At 36.8% G+C, this 22041-nt stretch overlaps 1 long non-coding RNA gene across 3 annotated transcripts in view; it reads left to right on the top strand.

Annotated features, from left to right (window-relative positions):
• Positions 1 to 20412, top strand: part of LOC137470977 (uncharacterized) — a 40128-nt gene extending 19716 nt beyond the window's left edge. For all 3 annotated transcript variants that reach the window (XR_010997334.1, XR_010997333.1, XR_010997335.1), the window contains 4 exons: positions 9995 to 10082; positions 10177 to 10291; positions 18848 to 19010; positions 19972 to 20412. This is a non-coding gene — a long non-coding RNA (uncharacterized lncRNA). The remainder of the gene's footprint in view (positions 1 to 9994; positions 10083 to 10176; positions 10292 to 18847; positions 19011 to 19971) is intronic.
• The last annotated feature ends 1629 nt before the right edge of the window (positions 20413 to 22041 follow it).

The following is a 22041-nucleotide window of genomic DNA, read 5'->3' as shown; positions in this document are numbered from 1 at the left end:
TGCTTGCAATTATGCTCTCAGCTAAGACAAAGGTAAAACAGCTGAGTGCCAAGTCAGATAAACTGTTCCAAAGGGCTGGAGACCAGATCCTCAGGCTCTCTCTCACATAGGCAAGTCTGGGGAAGGATTTTTTTTTGTGCTTAAAATTGAAGGATTAGACTGTAAAAGAATGAAACTAATCCCAAGGCTCAGCAATTATTTCCCAGTGTTTTTAAGTTAATAATTAAAAAGAAAATTGAATCCTACTCATTGAATGGCACGGCCGACTTCAAGGCAGTCAGAGTCAGGGGATGTTAGAGAACTTAGGATATTTATTTTTTGCAGCAAGGGATTATTAACCTGGAAATAGAGGAGCTCTTACAAAACCTTCATTAAAAATGGCCTATATGATTACACTCATGCTGCAGGAAAGGAAAGGAAGGCACAGAGATATAAACAAGGTTTTTAACATTAAACCATAGGGGACTGACTCTGTTACAGTATCATGGATATCAGAGCACAACTCTGAACATCCAGTCCATCACGTATGAGCAAAAATTGGATGCAGCACAGCCTGCTCATTATACATACTTTTGACATATCCAGTGCATTGAAAGAAAAATTCCAGAACTAGAGGAAACGAAAGTTGACAAAGTATTTCATTTCAGGAAGAAGGGAAGCTTGGGTTTGTGTATATGTGTGCTTCCAAAGGAGTCATCATTATTGTACAGATGAACGTCATCTTCTTCCTCACAAACAAAGCCATCAGACCCCTTGAGTTCCGTGTGCACCCCTCAAAGTGAGGGTTTTGCACTGATGCCAGTGGAAAGGTGTTCTGCAATGAGCACACAACACCAACATAAAGGAAATCATTGTTCTGCTATGAGAGCAGATTTTTGCCATCAGAGTTTTAATCAAGTTACAAGTGAAGATATATGTCTTATGGCTTTGGCTGTTTCCCAGGTCTTTGGCAGATATCCTGTACAGATTTACAGGGCACTTTGCCATTGTTCTGTCCATTTCTCGCATTTTATATTTCTATATATCATCTTGATTTCAGTAAAGCTTCTGCTGTCTGTAAAAGATGCTTCTTGCATTCTCAGAAAGAAAATAATGAACTGCAATTTCAAAACAAAAGACAGAGAACAAACAGGAAGAGAAATGTTTGCAAGGAAAATAGACACAACCTGAAAGAGATAAAAGGAATAATTATAACAGTTAAAGTTCAGAAACCAGTAAAACATTCTCTACATTTCTCAATTTTATGCAATAATGAAATTAATCTAAGATCAGAAAGCTCTGTAAAAGATGTGAAAACAAGTACCTAATGTGGAGAAATTCTTGTTGCCTTTAGGCTTAAAATGGCTATTTTTTCACCATTTTGCAGAAACAGAGTACATTAATTTTAAAACTCTTGTTGACCTAATTAATGGTCTTGTTTTTTTCTTATCGCAATGATTATACAGCACTTTTGAGTTGTTTGAAAACTGAAGAAAAGTGTCTAAGTATTAGTTAGAACCATTACTTTGTTTTCCAGGGTGAAAGTTGATGTTTATTGTTCTTTCACCCTCCGGGCTCTCATGTGTAGGGTCTCCCATTGCTCCACAGTAACATCATACTGGGAAAAAACAATTTTTTTTCAGTAATGCTACTAGTTATTAACAGTAAGCCACTGATGATGATGACAATGATAATCAATATTATTACTTCCAGTGAGACAGAGTAAAAATTTAACAGGGTAGAAATCCGTTTGGATTTAGGCGAAATGTGCCTCTTTAAGCTTGCAAACATAAGTAAAATATGCTGTTTAGTCTGGTAACTGCAGCACTAGCAAAACTGCCCCAGCTAAGGAGAAAGAATGCAAATTTCCAAGCTAAAGAGATAAGAGATAAGAAAGACTCCTCCAACCTTGAAACAGACAGTGCAGAGTGACCAAGGAGTTCTCTCTGTACTTTCTGACAAAAACTGAGTACAAGTGTAACTAGCTGTAAGTGAAACACGAAATCAGAAGAATGAATATGCATTAACCTACTGTGAAATTCTATGAATAAGTAAATTAGCTAGAGTAATAAAAAAGGATCGGGAGTTTTCAGGGGCGTGCATGCCCATTGAAGGGAAAACCCTGGCGTGCGCCCGGCGCTGAAATACATACCAATTCTTACAAATCTATCGGAATTGTAAGGTTTTTATTTTTCACCACAATTCACTATTCATTATTTTTAAAAACTGCAACCTGACATTCCTAGTCTTATTATCTCCACATATGAAAGACAGATACTGAGTATTTAGAATGCTCCAACTCACAAAAGTCTATAAAAAATCTAATGAGACTAAGGTACAATGGTAATCTCTTTCTGTGTACCTTTATTTTCACAGTGTTTACATCTTAATAGTAATGTAAGTTCTGTGGTCAACTGAGATTTTAAAAGTTAACATACAAGTGCAAGCCAAGATTTCCAATGCTACACATTGTAAGTTTTTCTCACCATAGTCACCTAGAGAAAAACACTTTTTAAAATTTTCAATTTCCAATTTTAATGTTATCAGTTAATTCCCTGAGTTTCTTCCATACCAGAAATTCATTATTTCTACTCTCTTTCCAAGATGATAATTGGGAGTGAAGGCTAAGCCTTTCCTTTGGGTTTGAATTCAGCATAAATAAGAACACCTTCCTCCCTGAAAATAAAAAAATCCCCAAGCAAACCCAGAGAAAAGCAAACAACAGGATGACTCATCTTGCTGAGGATGAATGTTCTCCTGCTAGAAATACTGTGTGGGTGGATTTGATCTGCTGTAGTGGGTCTGTGGTGCATTGAATAAAAAAGCAATCAAACAAAAACTCTCCATTTTTGGCTCCTGATTCACAATGTTATAAGAAAAGATACAACAGTAGTCATATAGCACAATGAAAGCAAACAAAGTCAAGACTATTGCAAATTTTGGAAAAAAATGGATTAATAAAGTGGCCCATAACTGCTGTTCTTCACAGAGCAGCAACCATAAATTTCCAACTGACCTCTCCTGAGAATAAAATACAGAGAATAAAATCTAGACAGGCACAAACTGTTCACAAAGAAACTTTTAGTGTCTTAAGGAGAAAAATAGAAGGCTGACAAAAAGATACAAAACATCAATTAAACTGAACTTTAACTAATGTTGCTCTGAATGAGCTCTAAGTTATTTCTCATGCAGCATCTCTCAGCTATCAATGTGTCAAGGAGACTTCTAAAATTTCTAAATTTCTAAAGCAAATTTTGGAGAAGTGAGAGATTCTCTCCACTTCTGATCTTTCAAGGAAAGGAGTCTTGTGAAGAAGCTAGGGAAAGAATCAGCTATATAAGCAGCCACGAAAACAAGGTGAAGAGTTGTTTAATGCTGCTCCAGTGCTTGAAATGGAAATAACATTCTGAAGTTTTTCCTTTTCAGCTATATTGTTTGCACTTCCTGTTACAAACTGCTTATCATGTATGAGTTGGGGTTTTAGTATTCCATGGAAATAATGAACAGTGAAAATATTCTCCATCTTAAAATAACTCTTTTTATCATTCAAGATCCTCAACTCCAATAAGAATCAAATAATCTGTCTGATTGTCAAATTCTGCCACCTTCCATGCTGCCTTTCTTCATCAGAAGTTTTTCTTACCCCATAAAAACCTCTGTAAATCTAGCCAACAACAACTGTTAAATATTTTATGGGGTTTCCATAATAAAAAAATATTCTGCATCTGCCTTAAAATTGTTTTATAAGGGCTCATAATCAATTAGACTCAGGTAGCTGTGAGCTCAGAGACTGCCATCAATGACAGAACACCTTATATATATACTGGGTTTCATAAATGACCTCTAAATGCATTAACAATGCATTAAGTTGTTTAAATATTCATACCTGTCTCCTACAAACAAGATTCAATATATTTAATTTGAGGGGATAGTGAAATTTATAAACTCCACCCCAACCTCAAGCAACAGGTCATTATCATGTCCTCCTAAAGTAATGTTAACAGCTCCATGCTATGATTCTGCAAGATGTATTTGCCAGATGAAAGTTAATTATTGGCTTGGAGAATATTTATTATATGCTATAAAACTTAGCATGAAATGCTTGTTGCTTGGAGAAGAGAAAAATGAAAGAAAAAAGAAAGACAAGATAGAATAAGCAAAATGTTAAGCCTTGGGCATTGAATTTACATTTATGAGATTCTCTAGGATTTACTGCTCCAGCTTGTTTTCCTAGAAATGCCTTGGGTTTGTTTCAGATAAAATACACTATAATGCTTACAACATTAATTTGTTTAAGGTCCCTGTTACTCTGTGAGTATTCAAGTACAAAAGTGAGTGCCCCACAGCAAAACTCAAGTCATAGAATTTAGATACATCCTTAGATACATCCCAAGGCAGCTAGAAAACCCATATGTGTACAATCCCTTACTCATCACCATTCATCAAAATCTGCCCTAAATCACCATCATAACCAGAACTGCCTGGTTTTCTCACAGTACCTGGATTTCTAGTCAGGATTGTGTCACGCCCTTACAAGAAGGAGGAAGTCCCTGGCATTTTCAGCCCTGGACACTCAATACTGGATTAGCCACTGGGTGGTGACTCTGGGGCAGAAAGTTCTGAATAACATTGATAATTTCTTCCTGGTTTTTCGCCACCTCTGATGTCAATAATGGGGTGTTAATAAGACTACCTATAAATCAGAATTAAAGGTAATGAATCAGTAGGTGACTGAGATCTCCTGCCTGCCAACACAGCAGTCCTTCCCACCTTTAGGAACTGCTGGTGAATGTGGGCTTCTGTGGACCATATTAGTATGATATGGGGGAATAATTCTACTACTCCTGTGCTATTTATAACTTCAGAGGTCCTGTCTGCTTGTCTCAGTGCCAACTCATGACCGATAAGAGGCAGCAACTTTTCATGTAATTTCTTGTCATCCATATGCTCTTTCTTCAGAACGAGAAGAAATGGAGCAGATTAAGCAGTGATACAAGTAGAAAAGATAAATAAATAAAATGAAAAAGGCTTTGTCAGAAGTTACATACATGTTTTAAGTTGACAGGAAAACGCTGACTTAGAGAATTACTGCAAAGAATTCTATAAACAAATATCAAAGAAACAAGAATTGTTCACATTTTCATATTGTTTTAAATTTTAAAGGGAGTGGATCTAACCAAAGAGAGTAGAAACCCCAAATGGCAATTAAATACAAAAATTAATCAGCAAAGATAAGCATTACTTTCCATAACATTCCCATCAACTTCACTGAGCTACATTTTGGCACAACTTGTTTTTGACCAGTTCTCATAAATACATAAGAAAACTGGGTTTAGAATTTGAAAGGAATATTTGTATAAACAGAAAAAAAAAAAGTGTTTTATTCAAGTGAATGGAGACGGACAAACTAGTTTCAGGAACCAGCATGTGAACACAGAGAAACGAAATGGAAAGCACTTTGAAAAAGGATGACAGAGATTATTAAAAGTTGGATAACTCTCTTCCAAGACAGCTATTTTTAAAAGACCTTAAAGTGGAAAAGCACTACTGATATTCCCAAAAGACTTTTTCCCATGAGTAATACTTATAAACTGAATTGATGTTGCTAGAGTTTAATCATAAGGAGAACAATTTTGAAAGTGGTATCATGGGAACTACATACGTAAATCCTGCTGTTTGCTTATAGGGTTTGTGAACAGAAGTCCCCATACACTACATAACAGATTGAGCTCTGAGAGGATTAAAACAGGCAGAATATTTCTTTTTCAAGCCTTTTTATTTTTATTGCTTTTCTTCCTCCTCAGTGTTCTAGAGGACACCATCTTCACAGCTAGAGGGAGCTGCATTGTAACAAGGTCCCTGTCAGCTGCAGTTTGTAGATTGCAGGAAATTAGAGAGTTTTTCTGGAGCTCTGTTGATTCAATAAAGAAAAACAGAATCATCCATTACTATCAATTACCAGGTTAAAAAGGACAATCTAGAACGAGGTGAAGCAAGCGTGAGAAAAGGAATTGATTTTGATCTCCATTTGAGTCCCTAGTGGAGCAAAGATGTCCTCCCTCCTCTGGAGCACAATGACAGAAGGAGGAAGGAAGGGAAGGGGAAAGGGTTTCTTCCAACACATGCCCCAGCACCAAGTGTGTGCTGATGGGTAAGGACGGCTTCAGCCACACCTGATTGCAAAATATGCCTGTTCACAGCCTTGTAAAAAAAAAAAAAAAAAAAAAAAAAAAAAAAAAAAAAAAAAAAAAAGAAAAAACAAAATATTGGGTAATTATTTAGCAATACTTCAGTGACCTATCTGATTTTAAAGAAAATATAGAGCTTCCATTATTAGGCCCGAGTGCCTTACAACATTTGAAAAAATGCTTTATAAATCAAGAGTTGAAGGAAAAGGTAGAATTGGCCCATCTGCCAAAGGCCAGTGCAAAGTCAACATATCATTTACTTTCTCAAAATGAGTTTAAGGGACCCCTACAGTTCCATGCTGGCCTTTCCCAAAAAGATGAGCCTCAAGAGCATTCAAATGGAAAATAATCACCTTAAAAATAAATACTCTGACAGAGGAAAAGGAGAGGTTTCTTGATGGGATGAAATATATAAAACCCCCAGCTCATATTACAGAAATAAATGTCTGCAGACAGAAAGAGAGGCAGCATATTTTTGTGACACCACATCCAGGAAATTGAACCACATGTTAGCTTGATATAGTTGATGCTATATTCTAAGCAGAAAGAGCCCTGTACATTTTAAAATATAAGGCAATCTAAGCATCATAAACCCCTTTGAAATGCAATTTAATATTTCTTCAGTAATTCCAGGGGAAATAAAAGATTTATTTTAAATTCTCTTTCTAAATACAATCTAGCTGTTTCCATGATAGTTGCTTAAAGGGGAAAGAGGCAGAAATAATGCTGAAATACTTCTGAGCAGTTTTTATTCTTGAATGCTGCCCAGCCTTTGGGCAATTTGCCCTTTCTCTTGTCCTCATGTACTTATTTCCATGAAAGAAAAATATCACTGCTCCAAACTGGAAACATCTTACATCAGTTTAGGGTCTCTATAAAGGACTGTTTCACAAGGTGTCAGGTTGACAGAGGATCACAGACAGCAAATACGAATCAAGGCTATGAAATGCAGCAGAAGCAGATAAGTTATTTTAATTGCATGGGGTTAAATGCTAATGGCACCATCTTCATGATTGTCTTTTCATGTGTATATATATATATATATATATATATATATATATATATGTATGTATACATATTTCAGGAAGCTTTTTATGTTAGACCCACAACTTGAAAGGGGCGTTAAGTGTTTTGGCAGATTCTTCATCTGCACACTCTTCATCTGTGTCATCTATTTAATTAGTCATATTTTGAGAGATGATTGTTGGTTTTAATCTGTTTTTATTGACTATATTTTCAAATAATTATCATGGGCACATCTCTAAAGTTTTTATAAAAATAGATCAAGCACATAAATAATAGATCTTTCACTTGATTCCAAATAGTAACACATTACCCACCAGTGTCTTACTTGTTTTATTTTAGAACTTACGAGAAAGCTGCTAGGAAACTAACTTTCCAGAAAGCTGTGAAAGTATAGATGCACAAGTGAACAGCACTCTGATGTGATTCTACACAAGGATGCACTTCTAGGCTCTGACACAGACTCACAACCCCTTGCTACGCCGTGGAGCTGTCACAGCATTTAACTGCATGAAATAGCAGAAAAGGGAAAACAGTGACAAAGAAATCAAAGAGTTGCAGAGCCAAGCTGTAGCTGCATGAATGTTTGCTAGCAATAGAAAATGTGGATTGTGTGAGCTGAAAACCTCTGACGTAATTTCTAAATGGTGTCCAGACATTTAAAACTGGGCTGGAGAACTAATACTAGTCCATTCAGCAGTTTTCAAGATTCACACTTAGAAAACTATTGTGATCCAGTTAAAAGAATAAACACCTGCAGGACAAAATAAAATTTTTTAAAGTATACATGTATGATGACCTCCTTTTATCTCAGGTTTCCAACTTCTATATAGCTTAAATATTTGGTGTCTGCATTCATTTTTATTTTTTCTTTTTTTTCCCTGCATTGTTTTGCTAGTAATACAAAAAGAAAGGAAAATAAAATATGAAGAACTCTAGAATGCATGGTAAATATTATAATATTAATTCCAGTTTAGAAGCTAATGGCTTTGCTGTTAGAAACAGCACTGACCATTTATGCCTCATATCTGACAAGACTGTGCAGAGCCACAATACAAAAATTATTATAAAGCAGTCCATGAAGCTTGTTATATACAATAGCTTAAACAAAATTGATACCCACAAACATCTACTTGAAATTTACCCAAACATTTTTATCTTTAACATAATCACTGGCCATATAATTAATATAAACTTTATTTTTAGATTTCAGATATTGCCTAGTGCCTTCTTGATCAGAAAATCACATGAACAGCCCTTTTCACACAATATTTTGTCATGATTTTATTTTTCAGTCTGGCAGATAATAGGAATCTGAAAGTGGAAAATATAGAGAAGTTAGTATTATCTGTCTTCAAAATAAGGTGTGTGTTCATGTGCGATTCAAGTTTTTTCCTGTGTTTCTGGACCTGTTTGGCTCTCTACATCCCTGTCTTGATATCTAGTGAACAGAAACTCCTTTTTCAAAATTTCTTTTGCCCGTTTATGAGGTTAAAAAATTGTATCTGGTATATATATCTATCACTTAAAGCTATGGTGGCACAGCTTTATGTACAGCTATATATTCTACACATGCACAAGGAACCCAGGACCATAGGTACACATAAAAGCTCTGCTTTAAAACTACTCATAGCTTTAAAAGGAAAGGACTGGCAAATGCCAAGAAGTGTTTGCCATGGTTGGTTGACAATGCCAGGGCCCAGTGTTCCATGATTTGCTGCCAATATCCTAGGGAGGCAAAGCTCCTCTTTCCATTCCCTGACTCAGCAAGCTACATATTACTTTCAGAAATAGGAGAGGCAAGAGTCTGTAGGTCTGATAGAGTAAGCATATAAATAGAAGGAAAGTCACCTTGGAAAGTCAGTGGAAGAACTCATGTTCTTATAGCAAAACAAGCTGCTGACAATTTTTTAAAAATACATCATGCTCAAAGTATGGTCTTGTGGATAGTGCTTCACTACTTGAAATAAAAGTCAGTACAAGACAGTTTAAAGACAGCATCCATTCTGTCAGCATGGGATGCAGGCAGTGTTACTGTACACAGAACATAGAAGCAAAAAGAGGCTTGTTTATAAGACCATTTTCTGAATGATTTGCCATGGTGAACCATCATAGATGCAAGTCCTGCTCTTGTAGCTAAACAGAAGTATCTCACACTTGAAATTTTCAAAAACGGTGCAAAAGTGAAATATGATTTGGAGCTCAAATATTCTTATAAAAGAAAAAAATCCAGACAGGAAGTCCACTCAAAAACAATCCTTATCTTTTGTGGTGAGGGGAAGGGTTCAGCAGATGAGTGGTGGTGGTAATCCCTTTCCTCAACAAACTGCTAAGTATAGGAAGCAGGTGTTCCCCACAACTTGTTACAACTACACTGTCAGAGAAGCACTCCACAAGTCAGTCTTACAAAACACCCCCTTTGTAGTGCTTTTTTTTTTTTTCTCCAAGGTTTTAAATCTGTTTATTTTGTCCCAGGCTGAAACATCATCTGCCATTACATTTGGGAAATTACTCCAAGGTCTTATGGATCTCATCTTCAGGCATCCATTCATACTATGGCATTAGTGCAAACATTCAATAGTAAATTCCTATCAGATATGAGATTAGGAAAGAAAACTGCTTATGGTTCTATATCCCTTTAATAATAGTGTTTACCTCAATAATACCCTCACAAAGCAACAGAAGATGGAGCCCTCAGAGAAAGATTGTCTTCATTAAACTCTCTGTAAATGTTCCAGCAATATACAAAATCTCACATATAGTCTTTCTATTTAATTTCACCTTGGAAAATAATTCATTTACAGGTGACTAAATATCCCTGGGAACAGGATGAGAATGTAGAATCTGAGCACACCTCAAAACCACCTGGATTTCAGCCACTCAGTGGGTGAGGTATTGTGTAGAGCTGCTTCAATGAAGCCTTCAGTCGCACAGTGATGACTTTTTCCAGGTGCAGCATGTCTGAGTGTGTCTCACACTTTTGGAGGTGACATTGCAGCCCAACACCCTGTGCTTAAAATAGACAAATAGACAACCTGATGTACTGTGCCGTGCCTGCTCCAGTTCATTCCTCTCTCACTTTGGGATTGAAACTATTCCAGGTAGACAGATCATCTGTGAAGTCTAACACATTTGTTAAGTGTGGACATCTCGCAGCAGAGCTTAGACTTTAATCATTAGATACTATCAGCAGTCTTCTAGGGCTGCTGCTGCATTTCAACAAGCACAGCTTCAGATGCAACCCTGAAGGTGCATGAGGTGGAATACTGAGGTCCAAAGGAAGGCCTCTTCCCAAAAATGGGTGAAAGTTTGACCTTGATGATAACATTCATCCAGCTGGAACATTATCAGGTTGCAGTTTGGATGCCACAGGACCCCTCTCTTCACTCATATTTTGTTCTCACCCAACTGACAGTGACACTAATTCCAAGAGAATTGTTGCAAGATGTAACTATTAATCCGCTGTGTATTTAAATACTGGTTTGTATCCAAGAACAGCTTTTGACTCTCTTTGACAGTCACGTCCTGGCATGTATTGCTATACTACAAGAGACATGATCTGCACATATTAATGCATGCACATTTTCTTATCAATAAAAGCTAACACAAATTGAGCTAAATAAAAACACTGACTTCAAGTGAGGTAGAGGGTCATTATTAATTAGGGTATGCAAATTAATATTAGTCCTAAACTATGCAGAAATTTGCCCTTTAATATTTGAATAAATTAAAAATTAATTATATAACTGTACTACATGAAATAAGGTCATTTTTTCCAAAGAAAGAAAGAGGAAAACTTTCCTGTTTAAAAAATCATACAAATGGTTTGTTGTATAAAGGTAACTACTTTGCTTTCATTTGTTGCACTGACAAACTGAGAAGGTTTTCTTGCAGAAATACCAATTACTGTTTTATTTGGTGACATCTTATTTAGCACCACCTGGTATGCAGCATGAAGGAAGTAAGCATCTTGTTTATAAAAAATCATTACTCCATGTCACAACACTAATGTGGGATGTGTACAAGGGATTATAATTTGAGATGCAGCATGCCCCATCTTTCCATTTATAGGAGACCTGAGACTGGCAAAAGGCAAGAGGATCATTCAGGATAAGAGGGGAGGTTATGGTAGAGGTGAAATTTGAATTTGGGAGCTACTGTTTAGTGGTCTATTCTAATTTTTTTCCACACAATAAATAATGTAAATAACTTTTGGACATTTAGCAATGTCCTAAACCACAAATTCCAAGCAAATTCTGAAACTTTTTTTTTTTTTTGAATGGGTAGGTATTGTAAGTCTTTGAACACTAGAGATTTAAAATAATGAAGAAAGTTTTTCCAAGAGACATTCTTGCAGAGAGAGGCAGAATTTTATTTAAAAGTTCCTTCCTCTAGGAGACACTCTTCAAATTCTTTTATTAGCTCAACATTTTTGTCCTTATATGAGTAAGTAATACATTAAAATAAACTCTTTATCATCTCAAAGTTCCTCATAGAGTTTCCTATCTTTCCAGTTCAACATTTACAGATTTCTTTATTTGCACGAAACTAGACATTACCAGTGAAAAGACCTGGAGAGAGAATTATGATTGAGAGAGAAGGCCAACCTGCCTGCCTGCCTCCACACTTGCTAACACTGTGGTCCTGACCTTGCTTCAGGGGCCAGTCTTAAATGTTAGAAACAGATTTGCTGAATTAATAGGATGCTTTGACTTTGTTAATAATCTGCCTTATGTAGGCTTTACCAAGGACAAGTCACTTGCCCTAAATCATGGCCTGGACCATATGTACAGGGACCTTTCACTGCATGTTTTCTCAGAGTGAGCACTCTATGTGAAGATTATATATTCAACTAATAGTTAAAAATGGCAGATTTATTTTTGTACCCAAGCTAAGGGTGCCAATAACTAATTATGTCTGATTTTGATGGAGAGGTACTCGATAAAATGTATTAAGAGATAACTTCTGAGAATGCCAAGTGCAGAACTATTCAAAGCCTGTGCTGATGTTGCAACACAGAATGATGTGATAGCAGAATGAGTCCAAGCCAAGTCTGTAGAGAGAGTACTGTGAGCAAACCACAGGAAACTGAAATCACACCATATTCAAGATGTGCTAGCTGTTAAATAAAGGCATCATACCCAACAGCTCCCATGTGGACATCTGAATCCTAGGCATAAAAGGTTCAAATTGCACATATTCACCTAGGATTGTCATAGAGTTTGTCTTCAATAAAAATAACCAATAGTTTGAAATAAGAAGAATTTAATCTACAGCTGTCTTTAAGACTGCTTACTTTTGAAAAAATAGCTGTGTTCTTTTCTATTTTCTCTACCAGTCAGTTTGCTTTTCTCTTTCCTACTTCTTCCTACTCATGCTTTCTTTGCTCCACTTCCCTGAACGTTCCCTTCATCAACGTTGCTCCTTCTTGTCTTCTTGCACTTAAAGGGATGATGTTGTAGAGGCTTTATTGGTTATCCCTTTCCCCACAACATTCCCTTTAGGCTGCTTTTATTTTTCTTCCTCATCTGTAAATAGGGCTGAAACAAACTAGAAGTATTCCTAGTAGTCGTGTGTGAGTTTCTAGATACTTATTTGCAATCCAGAGCTTAGATGTAGCTGGAAGCACTAACTAAAGAGCCATCTGACCCTGTAGGTTATCAAAACATTAGACATTAAAATCTTAAAAACAAAAATAATAATCAGTGCCATGGATGTATGACATTAATTATTTAGAGTAACGTGAATAGGAAAAAAAAATCACAGTTCCTTATTTCTTCTGAATTCTATACCAGTGTGACCCTAATTGGGACAGCAAAAAATGTTCTGTCCCTAGGTACTCTATCTCACAGCTAATTTGAGAAGTTGGTAGAATATAGGTTCCAGCTCCTCTTCCTGGTTTAGTCACCAACACTGTATTTGTTGCAGCTTGTTGACTTTCTTGCCTGGTGTATTTAAACTCACGCAAAGCAAAGATGTTTCATGCACAGGGACTAAAGGGAAACCACAGAAAATCTGGAGCAGCCAAAGTGCTGCTGTGCCCTGCATTACCTGAGAAGGGAAGACAGTGTTTACTAGCTATAGTTACTCAGAATATGGGGGAAAAGGTCTCAGCCCCCAGAGGTGGGGTACCTTTTGTCCAGCTGCTGTATCTCAGTCCCCTACAAACACCTCACAGAGCTGCTCTGGTGCAGTAACGGCTCTTTTATCTTCTGCACTTCTGTGCAGATCTAGTTTTTTCTATGTCTTGCAAATCAGCTAATTCAAATGCAACTGCCATGTCTCTCCAGAGTACTGAATTATGCTAATAAGAACATATTCTTGTTTTTCTAGTGCTTTATTCAGGATATAAACTAGAAATTAAAATCTTCCTCCTGGCTTGTTTTATTTATCAGTGAGGTCATTTTAGTCATTGCAAATTTTATACTATAAGCTATAATAATATTTTAACCTCTTTTAAAGCTTCCCAATGAACTGGAATTCACCTATAAGGACAAAACTAAAAAAAAAAAGTGCAGATTACATTGGTGATCTCTAGTAGCCATAAAAAGTGTCAGCTGGAATCAGTGGGAAGTCAACTACAGGACTATAAAAATGAAGTACTTAGGTGTAAAGGCATATTGATTTCCCACAGTATTTAGTAATGTATATTGATATCAAATAATGAATTTCATGCTTGTAACAAGAGTTAACTTCCTAGATATATATTCAGAAAGATGATTCTAAAGAGAGAAATAATGATAACTGAGTACTAAGGTGGAAAATTGTCATACTTCTATTTGATGGTTTTTAAATTCCTTTAATAAATATTTTACTAATGTATTCAATTTGACAAAAAATTCAAAACTAATTATGGTAAAGCTGTTGCTGAGTATCAGAATGTAAAAACAGAGAAGCACACGAATGATTCCTCCAGATATATTCAGGACTAAGCACCAAAATAATTTCATTGACTTCTAGTTCTATGTCTCTGGTTCTCTTGTGGGAGATGTTAGGATTCATTTTCAGCAGACCTTTCTGAGATAAATATTCAAGAACATGAATTGGTTACAAACCATAACCTGTTGCTCCTTAGTGACTGAACAAACCCATCTCCTTACAGTACAAAACCTTCTCCTTCACCCCAACTCAGCAATTCTCATTTCAGTCTCTGGGTTTTTTTTTGTCTGAATAGCAGATTTGTTCATCAAACATCTCTAAACACATGTTTTGCCATAATACCTGCTGAGGTTAATTTTCTTTCCTAGGTCAAAGTAGTTCCTCAAATTTTTATGAAAAGAACTAAACCAAATGCAATTTTAAAAGCTCTAGGATCTGTAGAAAAAGATGTGCAGGTCCTTAGGACAAGCTTCCCTGAAAATCTGAAATTCGAGAAGAGCTGACCTGTGGCATGCACCAATAATAATGTGTGGAGAATTTGGCACATAGGAACACATGGACTGGTCTGAGTGTCACAGAGCAAAAGATCACAAGGCCACTTTTTTCAGAGAGGGGTGCTGACAAGAAGACAATATTCATTAGTCCTTCCAAGAGGTTTTGTAAAACATGGGATGTCTTCTTGCTGAGCTTCATTCAAATACAAAACTGAAGCCCTATTTCCAAATCTCTGTGTGTGATGGCAGTCCTAGTTACTCCTGCTATATTTTTGCTCCCTATAAACAGAGGACTTGATACATATCAGGACAAAGTAGAACTTTAAATATTAATCTCTGATTATTTTGTTCATTTCTGACATCTCAGCATGCTATGGAAAACCTCATCGGTAGAGGCAGAAGAAAACAGCAAACAAAGCTATATATAATCTTTTCCTCTGAAATATACAGCCAACATTATATGTAGGAACAGTTATTCATGCTAGTCAAAAAGAGCAAAAGGACAATAGCCATTTTATCCTTGACTCTCACAGACACCCTACATTCATAGAAAAGCAACACACACAAGATAAACGAGGCTCAGACATCAAAGAATGCAAATTAATGCCAATTAATGCCCACATTCTTTTTCAAAAAGGTTGATAAACCTGTTTGCCAAGCATAAGTACTGAAGTTTGCATGCTGTATATATGTTGCCACTGGGAGCTTGGGCATACAGAATTTGAGAAATAGAGAAAATAAATCAAGAATTTGCAACACAAACTCATAGTGCATACCCTACTGAAACACTGCTGCTGCACTGTCACTGAAAGTCTGCTATTACAGTTGATATTAAGCAGGATTCAGAATGTAAAGATACCAAATTCATCAATGCATGGCCATGAGAAACTGCTGTAAAGTGAAGCCATTTGAATGCCTAGTAAGAAAATAAGGCTGTCACAGTAGGCACAGTAAGACTTGATATTCTTTGCCATAAACTAGCCTCCGGATCTTTACCAGCAGTAATGAATCAGACATCTAAATAAGGTATGGTGTTCTTCAATTCAGAGTGGGGTACCAAGGCACAGGAAATTTTAAACCTTCCTCCTTCATTAACTGTGAAGGTATTCACATTTTTGTGCTGTGTACCAAAACTTCTGTTGCCTGAAAAATAAACTGTGACTTTAATTTACAAACTACCCTAATTTCACAGAGTTCTAGCTCTTTTTTGCTTATAATGTCTAAAGCTTCAGCTGTACTAATCTATCTGGAAAAGCCTTGCAATAAAAAGATTGTTCCACAACCTATTTCATTGTATCCTTCAGGTATGATTTGACCAAAACCCAATTGTGATTGAGTGAAAAGAACAGGGGAAAGAAAATGACAGAAGACACTAGTTGCAATATCAATGCTAAGAAACCTTAGCTCATTTGTATTCCCCACCCTCAACTGACAGTTTTGGAGACTGATAACATAATTTTCAAAAAAGAAGATTGCAGATATGGAAAATCAGCATTTTTTTTGAATCACAAAGGACACAACAGTATCCAGGATCTTACAAGAAATTCTAATGCTGTAGTTTCAGAAGAAAACTCTAAAGCTGCTCTGTGATGTGAGTCTAAGGAAACAAAAATATCTTCAATTATGACTGAGACTGGGCAGTGACAGAAGTCATAGCTGTGACTACCAAGAAGTATTACAGGGAGGATGCTGCACTAATGGGTGCTCACTGCCCACAAATTCAAGTGCAGAGTGGAGTTTACCCACAGACAAGGTTACATGTAAAATGAGATCTGATTACTATATTTCTGAAGTCTGTCAGTTTGTCTGTATACTATAGGTGGGAAGTGTTTCACTCACTCCTTGTACAAGAGTGTTAGGAGTGTGCCAGACCTTGATTTGCAGGAACTATCCGAAGAATATTTCAATACTGATATCACAATTAATCTTTGACCTCACACATGAAAATGCCCCTACAGAAACAAACCCCAAAACAAAACAAGTTCATTTTAAGGTGGGAGTGCTCAGGAATTATTATCCATAACCTGAAATTTCTTAGACGTGGGCAGTCAGTGTGTCAAATTAATCTCAATGAAATTGTCCTTGTATTCTCTTCACCTTACCTGGACACTTCATTGCTAGTCACACTTCCCTGTTCAGCCTTGCCTGAAGTAGAAGGGAACAAGATTTGTGTCTCCCTTTGAGCCTGTTCCATCTCTAGCAGAGATCTTGCATCAAGCGTCAGCTTTGGTTCACTGGCTTAATTTTTAGGAGGCAATTTCTTCTTCTCCTACAACTACAACTGCAGTTTTGCACTAGTCACAGCTCTAAACCATCCCCCCCAAGGAGTCTAGGAGCAACCAGCCAGGCCAGTTTGGAAAGAAATCCTAATCCATTATTTGCTCAACAGGAAGGAAACCAAGGTCTGCATACCAAAGCTTTATTTCAGAAGACCAAACATCAGCAGTTTTATAGTGATCTTTAATTTCCCATTTGATTCAAGAAAAAAAAAATACTATCCAAAACAATTACTGCCCAGAACAAAGCTCTCAAAGGGCTTTCTATCTGTGAAACAGCCTTGCTAATGATCCATTCTCAATGGTCTGTCCTTCTTTTCTTTATGACTTTCCTACACACTCATTTTCAATTAAATTAAACCTTCCTACTTAGTTGGTTTTTTTTTTTTTTTTTACAGTCATTTTGTACAAGAAATACCAGGATGAATTTTTAAAGAGACTCTGAAAGCCTTACTCTTCATCTGAGTCACCATTCTTCATGGGACACCCTGAGCTGCATTCTCAAGAGCTGGCTGCAGGCATCCAGGCTCCCTCCCCTCCTTCCTGACTGAGGTTCTGTGCTATTCCAGCTTTGCAGTACTTGTGCTGGTTGCAGGCCTTTCCGAGTCCTTTAATTCCATTTGCAAAAGACTGGCATAGACCTTGCAGAGTACAGGAAAATGTCAGGGAAATGTAACATACTTATAGCCAAGGTCCTATGTTGCTTATAGTGCCTCAGCAAATATTTTATTGTTTACTGCTTTAAGGCCCACTGATACATTTAAAACGTGATCCCTTGTGCAGCTGAAGCAATGAAGCCTGATTTCCTACAGCATCATTCCTTCTTTAAATTTGCTGGTACCCTCTAGCAGTGAAGGCACAATGGGATCCCATGGTCTTTATTTCTCTCTTGTTGCATGAAATTTGTAAAAAGGGGTTATTTTTGAGACAGCAGCTGCACAAATTTGGGTACAACTAGTTAATGGATTTATAAGTTTGGGGGTAGAGGCTTGGTATATAGATGGATATCATGATACAGATTTTATCTCCTTAGAACAGAGATAAAAATAGTTCTCTGGTACTTCAGATATCCTACCTAGGGCAACCAAAGGGTGAAGAAGCTAAGCTGCTACCCAGTGTGCCATTCAGTGCCAGAGATGAAATAGAGTAAAAGAAAATATACCAGTCTGAAAAGAAAAATAGACAGGACCAGGCCACACTTGCTAAGAGAATATGTCAATGTTTAGGATGAATCATAAGTTGTACTGCTTACTGTCAATAGATGAAGCTGGGAAATAGGGTGTTCAGTGGAGCAAAGCAGGACCTCTGTAATCAGAGTACATAATCTAAAACACATCACTGCAAAGTGGGGTGGGAGAAGTGACTAACCCAAGAAGATGGACGTGGTTCATTTCAGCTGTCAGGGTGAGTAAGTAAAGATAAAATAAGGTTTTAGATTCACAACAAGCTCTTTCAAGTTCCTGACAAAAGGAAGCAGCATTTTCTTACCTGGATTCTGCCTTTTCAGGGTCTTGCCTCAATTTCACTTGCATGAGCAGGCTGAAGAAGAATTTCAAAAGCGTTGGGCAATTTTGTATATCTGTCTTTCATAAGCATTCCCCATCAATTTTTTTTCATAGAAAAGCTGAAAGGTCGTTGCATTGCTCCTTGATTAAGCATTTACTGACTGCTAATTTGGTAATGCATTATTGCTATAAATGATTGCTTGCAAGGCAGTGGAGAGATGGCTCTGAAATGTCTGCCTATTCCTGTAGCCTTCACATCCTGTATGCTCATACAGGATTATTAATCTTTGTCAGGAAGGTCAGGAAGCATCAAATAGTGATTAATGGTAAGTTGCAGGGGTTTCTGATAACTGAGCTCCAGGGATAGTGGTTGAAACCTGTTAGATGGCTATTAATACCTCCTTTGCCCTTCCTGTAATTCGCTGTGACTGCAGATGACTGTTGAAGAATTGCTGGCTTTTCATCTTGCAAGGGCAATCACCACCCATCTCTCTCCTCAACAGGGTCAACATTTGTAGACCTTTTGTACTGCCAGTTGGGCACTAATGAGAAATCATCAATGGATCAGGAGCAGCATCCACATTTCTTTCCCTGTCCACAGTTCACCATGGTAGGCACTGCCCTCTGAAACAAGCTCACAAACAGCAGGCTGGAGCATGTAAAAGGGTAAGATAAAACATTCCATGTCAAAGGAGTACAAAAAGTACAAAGACTGTTACTTAGTGAAATCTGTGCAGGAAGTTTTTTCTGTGCTCAGATCATTTTAATCCCATTCTTAGAGACCTCATCCAAGGCTGCCTCTTTGAAGAAAAAAAAAAAAGGCAACAAAAAACCGTAAAAAACCCACCCCACCAAAAGCACTCTTTTTTAAACTCTAAGCTTAGAGAATATACATCCTGCTCAAATGTCACTTTGTCAAAACAGGGTCAGGAATAGCCTGGCAGGCAAACATGAAGAAGAACCCCAGTGTGGATGCTCATCTTGCTAGGATAGGAAGGAAACAAAGCCATATTTTCTTTCTTTGGGAAATGTTCCCAGTGATTCTGAACCCTTGCTCTTTACACTAGAACACTGACTCTCTGCTGCTTCCAAACCACAGGTAGGGTTTCAGGGTAGGACTGCATGGCAAAGTCAGTTAATCTCTCTATCCTCTCTGGTCAGAATGTCCATGCTAGGAATAGAGAGAGTCTCACAGGTTGTGTTGTGTGTGTGGAACAAATTCTTCAAGACACAGTCAGGGGAGAAATGGTGGCTAGACATTAGGGAGATATCTTGCATGGATATTCAAAGATGCTTCAGTGTCTAATCTGTTCATTATGGTATAATTTAGATACAGAAGTGCTTTGAAATTCTTTCATGACTATGTAATTTTTCAGATACCTAAATATATTCTAAAATTTAGCTCTGACAGGCTACTTGAGCAAAAGACCTTTCAGCTATGTGTTTATATGATTGTGCCTCTAGTTAATTACTCTCTATTTCCACAGTAAATTGAAATAATAAATTCACAGTGCAAGCAAAAGTATGTGCTTGCATAATCCATAATGTATCTGATTTTTAAACAGGAAATGCAGAGGAGCAAGTGTATGGAAATCTAAATATTTGAAAATTGATTTTTTTTTTTTAGGATGCCTCTTCCTGTGTCCTCTATACTGTGTCACAAATGCTCTCCTGGAAAACCACTATATCCTCACATAAATAGTCCTTATGGAAGGATGCTGTAAGTAGTATCAAATTAGCTGCTATAGAATTTGGCCACTTAATACTTTTGCTGTCAATGTCACACCCCATGCTGAGTCACTGCTAAGTGATTGAGCTGCTATAAGCAAATGCATTGACTAAGTCATTTATTTTCATCTTGCTGCCACGAGTAAGAAACTGCTAAATGTATTAAATAATCAATCCACTCAGCAGCTGATGGTGCAGTAGTAGAAATGAAGTCCTACTGGGTTTTTATTTTTGCTGTCATAGAGGCTCTTTGAATGCTCTGAACGTGTGCAAAAGGATAAAAATTCAACAAATATAGGCCACATTTAGAAAAGCCTGCATGACTTTTGAATGAGAAGACATAATACAAAGCAACTGGAAAGATAATAATATATGATTGCTTGTTAGGGGCTGCAGACCCTGTAAGACCACTGTACAGGTTTGAAAGATGTATACTACAGTATGTGTCTGGATTACAGTATGTGTCTGGCTGTTTAATGCTTAATGTATTAATGATACAGAATTGTCTGTAGGTTAAAAATGATTCACTGACACCTTGTCTGTAGGTTACAAATTATTCAGGGATATGTGGACCACATCATTCTGTATTATTTTTCCGGTCATGTCATTATGCAATATACAGAATTCTAAAATATCAAAAAAAATCGTTTGTTAGGGAGAAGCCAATGCAAGGACTCACCAGAGTGAGTGTCTAAAGACCAAAGAATCAAAGCATTTCATGCCCCATGAAGCTTTGTTATATGCATATTTCAATTCTGTGACTCTTGTAAACTTCACCAGAGGTAAGAACATTGAGATCATAAATGCTAGTTACAACCACTATCCTTTAACTTTTATGTTATTTATACTTGTCTGGTGTAGGGCTTAGGTCAATGTCACATCCAGAATTATTCTCTATGTTAATTCTGAACTGGATCCTATAAAAGTGAGGATAAAGATGTTTTGGGAATAACAATGCAACATGTGTTTGATTTTCTGCCTACTCATATCCAGAGGATCAGATTGTGAAGATTCATTACTGTGCCTCTGTTCCACTTACACACAGGCATAGACAGTCATATAAAATAATAGGGAATATATGCTCAGTGTCCTCTGAGCAGCGGGCCTTATTGATATCACACACTCACATTGAAACTTGACTTCAGAGAGGTCACAGCAAAACTTGCATTGATGAAAAAGGGCACAGGTTTCACTTCTAAAGTTGTAATCTGCTTTCTCCTCTTTCATGGTAAGACTGAGTGTAATGAAATCCACTCTGAAAAAAAAGTTTTAAAGGTTGGACTGATATTTTCTTTGGAATAGTATTTATGAAATTAACATTATCATAAACAGCCTGGTTAGAAGGAAAATTTATTGTTATACATAGAGCTGATAAATAATATCAGAAAACAAAGAAAAAAATTCCCAAGTATTTAATATAATTGCTTTTATTTGTGAGAAAAATTAGTGCATTCTCTTTAAAGTATGTCATTTGAAAGTAGCTGCAACACTCTTGTTTCTAAAGTGTAGGCGGTGGAATGGAAACATTAACAAAAAGCACTACTACAGTAAATGTAAAGGGCTTGCCAAAGACATGCATATTTTATCCTATGATTTAAACAAGAGAAATATCAAAACAAGAGTATTACAGAGACTTGCATAAAGGCTAAAAATAACTTGATACAGGAAATATTAAACATCTAGTTCAGAAGGAATTGTAAAATAAATCATACCACTCTAGGAAGGCCTATAAAAGAGAGAAGCAACCAGTTAGAAATGTAAGAGGACATAAAAGAAAGCAAATAATGTGAAAACATAGGTCATAATTTTAAAAATATAAATAAATCAGGATGAATGATTAATCAAATTAAACTGAATAGCAAACACGTTAATAAAAGCATACCAAGAGAAGGAGAGGGACTGTTTAGGGCACTACAGCATGAGCAGCTCAGCAGGGATGGTCTAGAGAGATGATGTTTACTGCAGATAT

Source organism: Anomalospiza imberbis, chromosome 3, assembly GCF_031753505.1.
Source record: "Anomalospiza imberbis isolate Cuckoo-Finch-1a 21T00152 chromosome 3, ASM3175350v1, whole genome shotgun sequence".
In the NCBI taxonomy this organism is placed as follows: Eukaryota; Metazoa; Chordata; class Aves; order Passeriformes; family Viduidae; genus Anomalospiza; species Anomalospiza imberbis.
This window is presented reverse-complemented; position numbering and strand designations above follow the sequence as displayed.